Source organism: Panulirus ornatus, chromosome 66 (assembly GCF_036320965.1).
Source record: "Panulirus ornatus isolate Po-2019 chromosome 66, ASM3632096v1, whole genome shotgun sequence".
NCBI classification, from domain to species: domain Eukaryota; kingdom Metazoa; phylum Arthropoda; class Malacostraca; order Decapoda; family Palinuridae; genus Panulirus; species Panulirus ornatus.
Window position 1 is genome coordinate 6,963,337 of NC_092289.1, and position 15,610 is coordinate 6,978,946.

Sequence of the window (15,610 nt, forward strand, 5' to 3'; positions counted from 1 at the left end):
ACCATGATGGCTGGTGCCTGTCAGTCATCACCAGGCCCAGCCACCATGATGGCTGGTGCCTGTCAGTCATCACCAGGCCCAGGCACCATGATGGTTGGTGCCTGTCAGTCATCACCAGGCCCAGCACCATGATGGTTGGTGCCTGTCAGTCATCACCAGGCCCAGGCACCATGATGGCTAGTGCCTGTCAGTCATCACCAGGCCCAGGCACCATGATGGGAGGTGCCTGTCAGTCATCACCAGGCCCAGGCACCATGATGGCTGGTGCCTGTCAGTCATCAGCAGGCCCAGGCACCATGATGGCTGGTGCCTGTCAGTCATCAGCAGGCCCAGGCACCATGATGGCTGGTGCCTGTCAGTCATCACCAGACCCAGGCACCATGATGGCTGGTGCCTGTCAGTCATCACCAGGCCCAGGCACCATGATGGGAGGTGCCTGTCAGTCATCACCAGGCCCGGCACCATGATGGCTGGTGCCTGTCAGTCATCACCAGGCCCAGCCACCATGATGGCTGGTGCCTGTCAGTCATCACCAGGCCCAGGCACCATGATGGTTGGTGCCTGTCAGTCATCACCAGGCCCAGCACCATGATGGTTGGTGCCTGTCAGTCATCACCAGGCCCAGGCACCATGATGGCTAGTGCCTGTCAGTCATCACCAGGCCCAGGCACCATGATGGGAGGTGCCTGTCAGTCATCACCAGGCCCAGGCACCATGATGGCTGGTGCCTGTCAGTCATCAGCAGGCCCAGGCACCATGATGGCTGGTGCCTGTCAGTCATCAGCAGGCCCAGGCACCATGATGGCTGGTGCCTGTCAGTCATCACCAGACCCAGGCACCATGATGGCTGGTGCCTGTCAGTCATCAGCAGGCCCAGGCACCATGATGGCTGGTGCCTGTCAGTCATCACCAGGCCCAGGCACCAGGAGAGTCCTGCCATGATTTTAATGAGTGCAGGAGCTGGTGTGTGAGGGCGCCTCCCTCCGCCCACGATACACATTGCCAAAGCACTTGACACCAGATCAATATCTTAAAACTCTGTAGCTCAACTGAATCACCAGACAGCCAGCCAGCTAACCATCCATCCATCAGCAAGCCAGCTAACCATCCATCCATCAGCAAGCCATCCAACCATCCAGCCAGTCAGCCAGCTAACCATCCAACCATCAAGCCAGCTAACCATCCAACCATCAAGCCAGCTAACCATCCTTCGGCAAGCCAGCTAACCATCCAACCATCCAGCAAGCTAACCATCCAGCCAGCTAACCATCCAACCATCCAGCAAGCTAACTATACAACCAGTCAGCCAGGTAACCATCCAACCAGCTAACCATCCATCTGCAAGCTAGCTAACCATCCAGCCAGTAAGCCAGCTAACCATCTAGCCAGTCAGCCACCCATCTACAAGCCAGCTAAACATCCAACCAGCTAACCATCCAGCCAGCTAACCATGCATCAGCAAAGCCAGCTAACCATCCATCCACCCTGTCAGCCAGCCAACCGTCCACCAGCAACAGCTAACCCCTAACACAGCCAGCTAACCATCCAACCAATTAGCCAGCTTACCGTCCACCAGAAAGCCAGCTAACCATCAAGACAGCCAGCTAACCACCATGCCAGTCAGCCAATAAACCAACCGGTCAGCCAGCCAGCTAACCAACCGACCAAACAGTCAGCCAGCTAACCATCAAGAGAGCCAGCTAACCACCATGCCAGTCAGCCAACAAACCAACCAGTCAGCTAACCAACCAACCAGTCAGCCAGCTAACCATAAAGAGAGCCAACCATCCAGCTAACCAGCACACCAGCTTGCTGGCTACACAACACAGCGCCCCTTCCCTCACCTCCCGCTACGTCCGGGAGACTCTGGTTGCCGCCTCCTGCAGGAGAGGGTCCTCCACCAACACACTTCCTAGCAACTTCTTCCCGGCCAGGCCTCACGGAGGAGGCACTCGACCAACTCCCTCATCTAGCCAGGCAACACCTCACCCTCACACACACACACACACACACACACACACACACACACACACGCCCCCAGGTGCTTTGACAGGAGAAGGCCAAAGACTACACTGCTGAAGGGGGTTTACATGAGGATCTACGAGGCCCTTGGACACGCCCTACAGGTAAGGAGGTGTTAGCGGGAGGAGGGGACCCAGACGACCCAAGGACACGTCCTAGAGGGAGGAGGGAGGGGAGGGTATATCAGCAGGAGAGGACTAAGACGAGCCAGGGACACGCCCTGCAGGGAGGGAGGTGTCTGCAGGAGGGGATGTACAGGACCCAGGGACACGCCCTGCAGGGAGGGAGGTGTCTGCAGGAGGGGATGTACAGAACCCAGGGACACGCCCTCCAGGGAGGGAGGTGTCTGCAGGAGGGGATGTACAGGACCCAGGGACACGCCCTGCAGGACCCAGGGACGTGCCAGGCTAGGGTGATGGCGGGGAAGGAGAGAGAGGATGGAGAGCTGTACTCACGTTGTATCGGCCTGGGATGTAGATGGGCTGGTCGTCAAAGACGCGGTGCTCGGGGGAAGACGAGTGCGAGGAGGTCTGGGAGGAGCTGTGTCGCCTCAGGTGTGGCGGGGAGGCGCGTCCGTCGCCCTGGGTGTCGTCGTCTTCGTGTCGCGGGTGGTGGGAGCGGGCCGGGGAGACGGGCCTCGAGGACGAGGTCTCCTCCGTCAGCACGGGGTTTTTGACCCGGTTGATGAGCTGCGTCCAGGCGTCCATGCGTAGGTTGTCCAGGTGATCGAACACGTCCTGGTAGTGGGTGCTGAACTCGTCCGCGTAGCGGGACGCCAGGCCCTCCAGCACGCCGCGCACGCCCTCCTGCGCACACACACAAGGGGAGAGAGAACGAGATTGTATTATACATCCAAGGGGAGAGACCGAGATTGTATTATACATCCAAGGGGAGACCGAGATTGTATTATACATCCAAGGGGAGAGACCGAGATTGTATTATACATCCAAGGGGAGAGACCGAGATTGTATTATACATCCAAGGGGAGATACCGAGATTGTATTATACATCCAAGGGGAGAGACCGAGATTGTATTATACATCCAAGGGCATGACGGGGGTCATGAAGGACCTAGTATGAATATATACTCAACATAAACACAATAGGCACACCTTCCTCAGGTTTTGGTATATACATTAAATATATACCTTCCTCAGGTTTTGGTATATACATTAACTATATACCTTCCTCAGGACTTGGTACATACATCGACTATATACCTTCCTCAGGTTTTGGTATATACATTAAATATATACCTTCCTCAGGACTTGGTATATACATTAACTATAAACTTTCCTCAGGACTTGGTATATACATTAACTATATACCTTCCTCAGGACTTGGTATATACATTAACCATAAACCCTTCTTAGCCCTTGGTATATACATTAACTATATACCTTCCTCAGAACTTGGTATACACATTGAATATAAACCTTCCTCAGAACTTGGTATATACATTAACTATAAACCCTTCTTAGCCCTTGGTATAAACACTACATATACATCAGTTACAATAAACATTGTCATGTGGGTCATGACGCATGTCTGTTACTTGCATGGGACCATTATCTCTGGTATATACTGAACACTTGCAGGAAGACCATACTGAACACCTGCAGGGGGACCATACTGAACACCTGCAGGGACACCATACTGAACACCTGCAGAGAGACCATACTGAACACCTGCAGGGACACCCTACTGAACACTTGCAGGGACACCATACTGAACACTTGCAGGAGGACCATACTGAACACTTGCAGGGGGACCATACTGAACACTTGCAGGGGGACCATACTGAACACTTGCAGGGGGACCATACTGAACACCTGCCGGAAGACCATACTGAACACCTGCAGAGAGACCATACTGAACACCTGCAGGGACACCATACTGAACACCTGCAGGGACACCATACTGAACACCTGCAGGGGGACCATACTGAACACCTGCAGGAAGACCATACTGAACACCTGCAGAGAGACCATACTGAACACTTGCAGGGGGACCATACTGAACACCTGCAGGAAGACCATACTGAACACCTGCAGGGGGACCATACTGAACACTTGCAAGGGGACCATACTGAACACCTGCAGAGAGACCATACTGAACACTTGCAGGAAGACCATACTGAACACTTGCAGGGGGACCATACTGAACACTTGCAGGGACACCATACTGAACACCTGCAGGAAGACCATACTGAACACTTGCAGGGACACCATACTGAACACCTGCAGGAAGACCATACTGAACACTTGCAGGGGGACCATACTGAACACTTGCAGGGACACCATACTGAACACCTGCAGGAAGACCATACTGAACACTTGCAGGAGGACCATACTGAACACTTGCAGGGGGACCATACTGAACACTTGCAGGGGGACCATACTGAACACTTGTAGGGGGACCATACTGAACACCTGCAGGAAGACCATACTTAACACCTGCAGGAAGACCATACTGAACACCTACAGGAAGACCATACTGAACACTTGCAGGGGGACCATACTGAACACCTGCAGGAAGACCATACTGAACACCTGCAGGAAGACCATACTGAACACCTACAGGGACACCATACTGAACACCTGCAGGGGGACCATACTGAACACCTGCAGGGAGACCATACTGAACACCTGCAGGGAGACCATACTGAACACCTGCAGGGACACCATACTGAACACCTGCAGGGACACCATACTGAACACCTGCAGGGACACCATTCTGAACACCTGCAGGGACACCATACTGAACACCTGCAGGAAGACCATCCTGAGCACCTGCAGGGACACCATACTGAACACCTGCAGGGGGACCATACTGAACACCTGCAGGGACACCATACAGAACACCTGCAGGGACACCATACTGAACACCTGCAGGGACACCATACTGAACACCTGCAGGAAGACCATACTGAACACCTGCAGGGACACCATACTGAACACCTGCAGGGACACCATACTGAACACCTGCAGCGACACCATACTGAACACCTGCAGGAAGACCATACTGAACACCTGCAGGGACACCATACTGAACACCTGCAGGGACACCATACTGAACACCTGCAGGGACACCATACTGAACACCTGCAGGGACACCATACTGAACACCTGCAGCGACACCATACTGAACACCTGCAGGGACACCATACTGAACACCTGCAGGGACACCATACTGAACATCTGCAGCGACACCATACTGAACACCGGCAGGGGATCGACTCATTTTCGTCGTACAATGAGAATATAGAAAATGGTTTGAAACGCATCATGCATCACAAGACAGTGTGGCTGGGGCATCATGTAGAAAATGATAATCTGGACCATGGGAAACCCATGTTGAAAAAAAAGTAGATCATATAGATACAAAAGTAGATAAGAGTGATAGATAGATGGATAGATAAATAGACTGATAGCTAAATCACAAAAGAACACGTGATGCCGGATTATGATGACAGCCACAATGAAAATGAAAGAACTAACTTCGTCTTTCATTTCTCTTGTGGTTACCAGCGTGTATATATATATATATATATATATATATATATATATATATATATATATATATATATATATATATATATATATATATATATATATACATATATATATATATATATATATATATATATATATATATATATATATATATATATATATATATATACATCATTGTTATTTTCCAATTATAAACAAATTAATCAAGACAACTGATTGATGCGACCGTATCATCCTCCACTGTAAATACAACCGTAATAGAAAACGGGATGTGACGAACAGGTTCACCAGGACTCCGGCAAATATATCATCAGGTCATCTGCTCACACTCCCAGGGGGGCAAGTTCTCATAATTTTTGAGTCGTGTCTCCAGTCGATAATGAGTTTTGAGTTTGATCAAATATTCTTTGTATTTTTTCCTCTGCCCTTTTTTTGAGTCTGATGTGTACATACAACGCTAAAAGAAAACGCGCAAAACACTGGTAAATAAATAATCTGAGCGAAAATAACTGATTTTTTGGGGTGGAGATAAATGAAAAGGGATGAGAGATGTTCATAATGAACATCTCATGAACATCATCATAATATGCGAAGATGAGACAATAATGGAACATGAGAGGTGGAAATTTAGGAGGGACCACAGTGAGGAATGGGTCTGGCTGGTGTGATGTGTGAGGGCAGGAGGGAGACAATGTGTCAGTGGGTGAGGGATGGTATGGACCAGCTACCACACTGGACCATACAGACAGGTGGTGGGTGGAGGGACGGTATGGACCAGCTACTAAGCTGGACCACACAGACAGGTACAGGAGAAGAAAAAAAAAACTGACAGGTAGACAGAAATGAAAGGAAAGAGGATAAAAAAGGGGGATACTATTGGAATATGATGAACACATGAGGATCAAACTGTATATATGAGGAATAAGGTGGACAGGAATGAGGAGATGGTAGACAGAAGTGAGGGCAGGGCAGACGGAAGCCAAGGGGAGAGGACAGAGCTATGGGAAAGGACAGAGCAAAATGAAGCGACGATCAACAGAAATGACGAAGACGGGAAAACAGACAGGAATATAGACAGTCGAGAAACGTACAGAATCTATCGTAAAATTGACAAGAAGACAGATTAGAATAACGTAAGGGTATGTAAGATGAGGTGTGGCCAATACAAAGAGACGGGGAGTAAATGGTGCACAGAGATGGGAAGGAGACGTGAAAATAAAACGGAAATGACAGAGGGTGAGCCTGAGGACGGTATGGAGAAATGAGGGAGTGGTAGACAGACTAGGGTAAATGGGGGGTAGGACAGAGGAATGGGTGAGGGAAGGTGATGGAGGAGAGTACTTCAGAATGGGTAAGGATGGGTAGATAAGCTTGGGAGACGACAAGGTATGGGAATGGGGGGAACAGACAGGAGGTAGACAGGGAGGAGAAGGACGTCTCTGATAAGAGACAGCGACAAGAGGGTAGACAGAGGGGCAGGAGGAGGTGGTGCATGTAGACGGCAAATGGTGAGTGTGTGTCATGCAGGAGTGGGAGGAGGAGGAGAAGGCAGAGGAGGAGGAGGAGGAGGAGGAGGAGGAGGAGGAGGAGGAGGAGGAGGAGGAGGAGGAGGAAGCGGAGGAGGAGGAGGAGGAGGAGAAGGATGAGGAGGAGGAGGAGGCAGGAGGGATGAGGAGGAGGAGTGTGGCGATGGACTGGGGGTACAGGCGGTGAGGGAGGTGTCAAGTGAGGCGCAGGGGACAATAGGTCGACCCTGCTGGAGTCTCCTTACTTAGGGGAACCAGAGGGGACGCCCTCTCTACCCTGAGGCCCCGGACATGGGAGCGGGAGGGCAGGGAGGCAGGCGACGACGAAGGAGGGCGAGATGGAGGGAAGGAGGGAAGGTAGAGGGAAGGAGGTAAGGTGGGAGGGAGCAGGATGGGAGAACTATACAGTGTTGGTTCCTCATACGTAACGTGCACGTCATGGCTGGATCAGGGCGGGCGGGCGGGTGGCTGGAGGGTGGGCGGGCGGGCGGCGGGAGGGTGGGCGGACGAGGCAGTGACACCCAGGGGAACCGCAGTGACACCTAGGAGAGCAGTGACACCCAGGAGAACCGCAGTGACACCCAGGAGAGCCGCAGTGACACCCAGGATAAGCGCAGTGTTAGTGGGTGAAGGCGCTGGGGCACGGGAGACCCACGACCCCCTCGCAGCAGGCCCCCGCCGCCACCAGCAGCAGCAGAGACCCTACAGAGGAGCCTCAGCGATCTCGGCCCCCTTGCCCCGCCCCGCCCCGCCTCGCCGCCCCGCCTGCACCACAGGGGCACACCCACGACTACCATCTCTCCCTCGTCAGCAGCAGCGACACATGCCCGCTCTACACCAACACATACCACAAGATCAAAGCATTGCACACCTGACCCATGTCGGCACGGACGACGCCAAGCCTCCGGCCTGGACTGACACACTGTGACGTGTGACCTGACCTCGCGCTCACGTGACCTGACCTGACCCGACCGTGTGCTCGCGTCGAGGTGAGAGAGAGAGAGAGAGAGAGAGAGAGAGAGAGAGAGAGAGAGAGAGAGAGAGAGAGAGAGACGGACCGTGTGTGTGTGTGCGCGTGTGTGTGTGTGTGTCATTCATCTCCTTATCTTGTCTCACTGCCTTTCTCACTCTCACTCTCACACTCTCTCTCACTCCCTCACTCCCTTCCTACTCCCCCCCCCCTCGCCCCCCACTCTCCCTCCCTCCCAGCTCATCTTCATCTCCTGGGCGTGAGCCGTGTGGCCTCCCGCCTCAGCAGGCAATGTGCACACATCATGACGGGTAGTGAGGAGGACCGCGAGCTGGGTCATTAGTCCATCATCCAAGACAAGACTCCCTGACTACCTCCCTGACTACCTGACTACCTGACTACCTCCCTGACTCCCTGACTACCTGACTACCTTCCTGCCTCCCTGACTACCTACCTGCCTACCTCCCTGACCACCTCCCTCACTATCTTCCTGACTACCTCCCTGCCTACCTCCCAAACTACCTCCCTGCCTCCCTGACTACCTGCCTGCCTCCCTGACTACCTCCCTGACTATCTCTCTAATTCCCTGACTACTTCCCTAACCCCTTGACTACCTCCCTGACCACCCCCTGCTTCTCTGACTAACTCCCTGCTTCCCTCACTACCTTCCTGACTACCTGACTACCTCCCTGCCTCCCTGACTACCTCCCTGCCTGCTTTCCTGCCTCCCTGTCAGCCTACCTCCCTGCCTGCCAGCCTGTCTGGTCTCAGGTGCTGGGGCGCGCCACACATGCTCGCTCACCTCGACCACGGCCTCCCTCCCGCCGCTCCTGCTGGGGGACCTGCAGCTGCAGGTAGCGCCACACCAGGGCGCCTCGACTGCCCCATCAACTGGGGCGAACTGCGGGGTGGAGGTGGTAGACACCCGACCCATGATGGGGCACTACCATCACCCTGACCCATGATGGGGTACTACCACCGCCCTGACCCATGATGGGGTACTGCCATCACCCTAACCCATAATGGGGTATTACCACCACCATGACCCATGATGGGGTACTAACATCACCCTGACCCATGATGGGGTACTACCACCACCCTGACCCATGATGGGGTACTACCACCACCCTGACCCATGATGGGGTACTACCACCACCCTGACCCATGATGGGGTACTACCACCATCCTGACCCATGATGGGGTACTACCACCACCCTGACCCATGGTGGGGTACTACCACCATCCTGACCCATGATGGGGTACTACCACCACCCTGACCCATGATGGGGTACTACCACCACCCTGACCCATGATGGGGTACTACCATCACCCTGACCCATGATGGGGTACTACCACCACCCTGACCCATGATGGGGTACTACCACCACCCTGACCCATGATGGGGTACTACCACCACCCTGACCCATGATGGGGTACTACCACCACCCTGACCCATGATGGGGTACTACCACCACCCTGACCCATGATGGGGTACTACCACCACCCTGACCCATGATGGGGTACCACCACAGCACACCACACCTTCCATGAAACAGGCAACACTGACCCAAGAGCGAGTGGCAGCAGTAACTCGGGGGCGAGAGTAGCGGCAGTAACTCGGAGGCAGAGTGGCGGCAGTAACTCGGAGGCAGAGTGGTGGCAGTAACTCGGAGGCAGAGTGGCGGCAGTAACTCGGGGGCGAGAGCGGAGGCAGTAACTCGGGGGCGAGAGTGGCGGTAGTAGCTCAGAGGCGCTACTGGCGGCAGTAACTCGGGGACGAGAGTGGAGGCAGTAACTCGGGGACGAGAGTGGAGGCAGTAACTCGGGGACGAGAGTGGAGGCAGTAACTCATGGGTGGGAGTGGCAGCAATAACTTGGGGCGGGAGTGACAGCAGTAACTCAGGGGTGGGAGTGGCAGCAGTAACTCAGGGGTGGGAGTGGCGGCAGTAACTCGAGGGGTGGAGTGACGGCAGTAACTCAGGGGCGGGAGTGGCAGCAGTAACTCAGGGGTGGGAGTGGCGGCAGTAACTCGGGGCGGGAGTGACAGCAGTAACTCAGGGGTGGGACTGGCAGCAGTAACTCAGGGGTGGGAGTGGCGGCAGTAACTCGGGGGCGGGAGTGACGGCAGTAATTGAGGGGTGGGACTGGCAGCAGTAACTCAGGGGTGGGAGTGGCGGCAGTAACTCAGGGGTGGGAGTGGTGGCAGCAGTAACTCAGGGGTGGGAGTGGCAGCAGTAACTCAGGGGTGGGAGTAGCAGCAGTAACTCAGGGGTGGGAGTGGCAGCAGTAACTCAGGGGTGGGAGTGGCAGCAGCAGTAACTCAGGGATGAGATTGGCAGCAGTAACTCAGGGGTGGGAGTGGTGGCAGTAACTCAGGGGCGGGAGTGACGGCAGTAATTCAGGTGTGGGAGTGGCAGCAGTAACTCAGGGGTGGGAGTGGTGGCAGCAGTAACTCAGGGGTAGGAGTGGCAGCAGTAACTCAGGGGTGGGAGTGGCAGCAGCAACTTGGGGCTGGAGTGACAGCAGTAACTCAGGGGTGGGAGTGGCAGCAGTAACTCAGAGGTGGGAGTGGCGGCAGTAACTCGAGGGCTGGAGTGACGGCAGTAACTCAGGGGCGGGAGTGGCAGCAGTAACTCAGGGGTGGGAGTGGTGGCAGCAGTAACTCAGGGGTGGGAGTGGTGGCAGCAGTAACTCAGGGGTGGGAGTGGTGGCAGCAGTAACTCAGGGGTGGGAGTGGCAGCAGTAACTCAGGGGTGGGAGTGGTGGCAGCAGTAACTCAGGGGTGGGAGTGGTGGCAGCAGTAACTCAGGGGTGGGAGTGGCAGCAGCAGTAACTCAGGGGTGGGAGTGGCAGCAGCAGTAACTCAGGGGTGGGAGTGGTGGCAGCAGTAACTCAGGGGTGGGAGTGGTGGCAGCAGTAACTCAGGGGTGGGAGTGGCAGCAGGCCACAGCGGCCACATGAGCCGTTAATACGGTCATAAAACTTCATATTACAGCGGGTTCCTCACCACCCACCCACCCACCACTGCCGCCCACCCACCACTGCCGCCCACCCACCACTGCCGCCCACCCACCACCCACTACCACCCGCTAATGTCGCCATCCAACCACCCATCACCATTCGCCAGCCCACAGGCGAACCCTATCTATCACCCCCCTTCCCCCTCCCCTAACCATCACCATCCACCCACCACCCCACTTCCACCCAACGACCACTTCCACCCAGTGTCACCAGGCCGCCCATCACCACCAAGCCACCAACACCTTCCTGGCCGCCCATCACCCCGCCAGACACCACCGCCCAAACACCCCACCACCACCACCACCTTGCCACCCCCTCCTACCGCCAACCAACCACCCCTTCAATCACCCGGCCACCCAGCGCCAGTGGTGGGTGGCCGGGCGGTGATCCAGCCTCACCATGGAAGAATATCAAGTACTTAGGTCACTACTGGGGGGGGGCTACATCCTCTGACCTGGTGAGTACTTCTGACATGGTGAGTACTTCTGACCTGGTGAGTACTTCCTCTGACATGGTGAGTACTTCTGACATGGTGAGTACTTCCTCAGACCTGGTGAGTACTTCCCCAGACCTGGTGAGTACTTCCTCAGACCTGGTGAGTACTTCCTCAGACCTGGTGAGTACTTCCCCAGACCTGTTGAGTACTTCTGACCTGGTGAGCACTTCCTCAGACCTGTTGAGTACTTCTGACCTGATGAGTACTTCCCCAGACCTGGTGAATACTTCTGACCGGGTGAGCACTTCCCCAGAACTGGTGAGTACTTCTGACCTAGTGAGTACTTCCTCAGACCTGGTGCGTACTTGACCTGGTGCGTACTTCCTCAGACCTGGTGAGCTCTTACTTCGAGAGCCACAGACGGTGAGCAGTGAGGAAGACCTGGGAGTTACAACGTCTGACAACCTCACCTTCAGCGAACACAAGAAAACAACGGCTGCTTTCTCCAGCAGGACGGTGGGCTGGATCCTGCAGACTTTCAAGACAAGAGAAGAAAAAAAAAATAACAATGATGATGTTATTCAGTGGGTGATTCTTTCACCATCTGAACATTACTGTGTTCTAACATCACAACAAGGCGGGCGAAACTGTAGAATTAGAAAGTGTTCATAGCTTCATCACAGCTCACAGTGATGTGGTAAAGGCACTAAGTCACTGACAGTGGCTGTAATCTCTGAGATTATATTCCCTGAGGTGCAGGCGGGATAGGCATACATCTTCTACACCTGGAAAATCCAAGGAAGGTACAGTTCCAAACTCGCATTCGAAAATAAACATCCAGTTTAGCACGACAGACGTGGGAGACTGTGTGCAGTACTGCCCCTCAGATCCTGAGGTGCCACATGCACAATAACAGAGAACCCCATCAACAACACCCCGGGGCTCGAGACTCTTCTTCAACACCATCTTGCCATCTGCCACCAAGAACAGCCTGGGATGCACGGGAACACAAGGTCATGTGTGCACTGGACAAGTACCTACACAGTGGACCACATCAGCCAGGCTCTGCGGGGGGGCTGCTATGTGGGGCCTGAGTCAGGGCTGTGGCCTCCAACACCTTGGTCGTCGACCAACGACCCATTCCACCAGCCAGTGGTGTGAGGGGAAGAAGATCCCACGTAGACACCACACCAGGTATTCAACCAATATTCACCAGGTGAGTGATGCCTCAGACCTGGTCGGTCCACCTGGTGACTCACACACACCCACCCCCTGACCACACCCATGGCAGGCAACTCAAATCCTCAATTGTGTTGCTCAAAAAAATTTTGGAACACTGCGTAAGACATGGTACCCAACACATTAACTGAGTCTGCATTAATTAAGAGACAGTACGTACGCGAATAAGGAGGTCGAGTTTAGAAGCATGGTGAAGGGGGTCAGCTCGCGTTTCCCCAGAGTGTAGGGGGATAACCCAGGCACTACTTCATGTGATTCACTCAACACACACACACACACACACACACACACACACACACACACACACACACACACACATGTCGTGCTATCATTGGTCCTTCCATGGACACAAATACAGACACAAATACAAACACAAATACAGAATGTTTACCGGTCACGCCGAGTGAGGACCTAGGCTGCTGTAATGCTTTCAAATCACTACCGAAGTATGTGAAGTGGGCCACTACCATGGCAAGTGGTGGAGTCATTATTATGGGAAGTGGGCCACTACCATGGTAAGTGGTGATGTCACTACCATGGGAAGTGGTGTGATGCCATTACTATGGGAAGTGGGCCACGACCATGGCAAGTGGTGATGTCATTATTATGTGAAGTGGCCACTACCATGGTAAGTGGTGAAGTCATTATTATGGGAAGTGGGACACTACCATGGTAAGTGGTGATGCCACAACCATGGGAAGTGGTGTGATGTCATTATTATGTGAAGTGGGCCACGACCATGGTAAGTGGTGATGCCACTACCATGGGAAGTGGTATGATGCCATTTATCACCAATGGTGTGCAGAAGATGACTGGACATCTCGCTACAGAAGGACGCGTGTGTCGACCTCACCCAGGGAGGCAAAAAGGGGCAGAAAGCCACTGGCCCAGTGCCATCCCTTCCTCCCGGAGACGACACCCTACACTCCACACCCTACACCCTACACCTCCTACACCCCCCGCCCGTCTCACGGAGGCTTACAGCCATGTGTCCACCAGGGAGACCCCGAGATGTGGGAGTCTGGCGGGTGGAAGATGCCAAATGATGGCCAGCTGGAGCGACACACCAGCTGCCGGACGAACACATGCACATGCACACACCCCCTACGAGGCACACGAGCCTGGTGAGGCCTGTGTACCACAACGTGGGAGGAGATGGTGGAGGTAGGCAGGGGGGTGTAGTGTGAGGCGGGGGGAGCCAGAGACTATAGCGAAGGGGAGGGGAGGGGTGATGCTCAGAGGAGAGAGGCGTGGCAGAGGGAGGGAGGCGTGGCAGAGGGAAGGGGTTTGGCTAGAGGGAAGGGGAGGGTCGCGACATGGGGGAAGGGGGCCGTGGCAAGGATAAGGAGGTGTGGCTAAGTACATGTACACCCCTCAGTCTTGGCCAAGTACATGTACACCCCTCAGTCTTGGCCAAGTACAAAGTACACCCTCAGTCTTGGCCAAGTACATGTACACCCCTCAATCTTGGCCAAGTACAAAGTACACCCTCAGTCTTGGCCAGGTACATGTACACCCTCAGTCTTGGCCAAGTACAAAGTACACCCTCAGTCTTGGCCAAGTACATGTACACCCCTCAGTCTTGGCCAAGTACATGTACACTCCTCAGTCTTGGCCAAGCCGTCCATCAGGGTGGAGGGCTGGGGTTGTGGAGGGCAGCGAGAGGGAGTGTGGAGGGGAGCCGTCCACCAGGGTGGAGGGTATGGTGGGTGGTGAGGAGGGACCATGACTGTCACCACCAGAACCTCTCCACTGTATATTACCTGACACCGGGGAGCCACTCCTGCACCGCCCACAACCACTCCTGCACCGCCCACAGCCACTCCTGCACCGCCCACAGCCACTCCTGCACCACCCACAGCCACTCCTGCACCGCCCACAGCCACTCCTGCACCGCCCACAGCCACTCCTGCACCGCCCACAGCCACTCCTGCACCGCCCACAGCCACTCCTGCACCGCCCACAGCCACTCCTGCACCGCCCACAGCCACTCCTGCACCGCCCACAGCCACTCCTGCACCGCCCACAGCCACTCCTGCACCGCCCACAGCCACTCCTGCACCGCCCACAGCCACTCCTGCACCGCCCACAGCCACTCCTGCACCGCCCACAGCCACTCCTGCACCGCCCACGGCCACTCCTGCACCGCCCACAGTCACTCCTGCAACGCCCACAGCCACTCCTGAACCACCCACACCCGGCCCTGCACCCCACCCACCACACCCGCCACTGCCCCGCCCACACCTCCGCCCCTGCACCGCCCAGGTCCTCCTCTGCTGTGTCTTGCTCCACACATACGTATCTCGGCGGACAGTACACTCACGCCTCCTGCCTACACTTCACTCTGTGAACACCCTCACCAGCACTACACAACCACTACACTATACACACCACTACACTATACACATCAACACGCGACCCACACCCCTTACCCCCCACCAACCCCCACCCCCCCAAACTTCACCCCCACACCCCCCGACCCCCACACCATTCACCCCCCACAGCCATTTCCTTTCACCCCCACAGCCCTCCCACCCCCACACCACCCGAGGGCCCACACCACTTTTCCCCCAACACCACCCCACCGCCCACAACATTACCCCCTTCCCAGACAGCCACCTACACCATCCCCTGCATGATGACATGCGCCCCAGTCTTATATCTTAGCCTTCCTTCCCTCCCTTTCCCTTCCCTCCCCCCCCCAAAAAAAAAAATTTTCCAGGCCCGTTACAGCGCGTAAACACCCCCACCAAGCCGGTCTTGGCCCCCTTTTAGGGAAATAGGGTGGGGGGAGAAAAGAGGGGAGGGGGAAGAGAGGGGGGGAGAGAGAGAGAGAGAGAGAGAGAGAGAGAGAGAGAGAGAGAGTCATTCAGCCCTACCC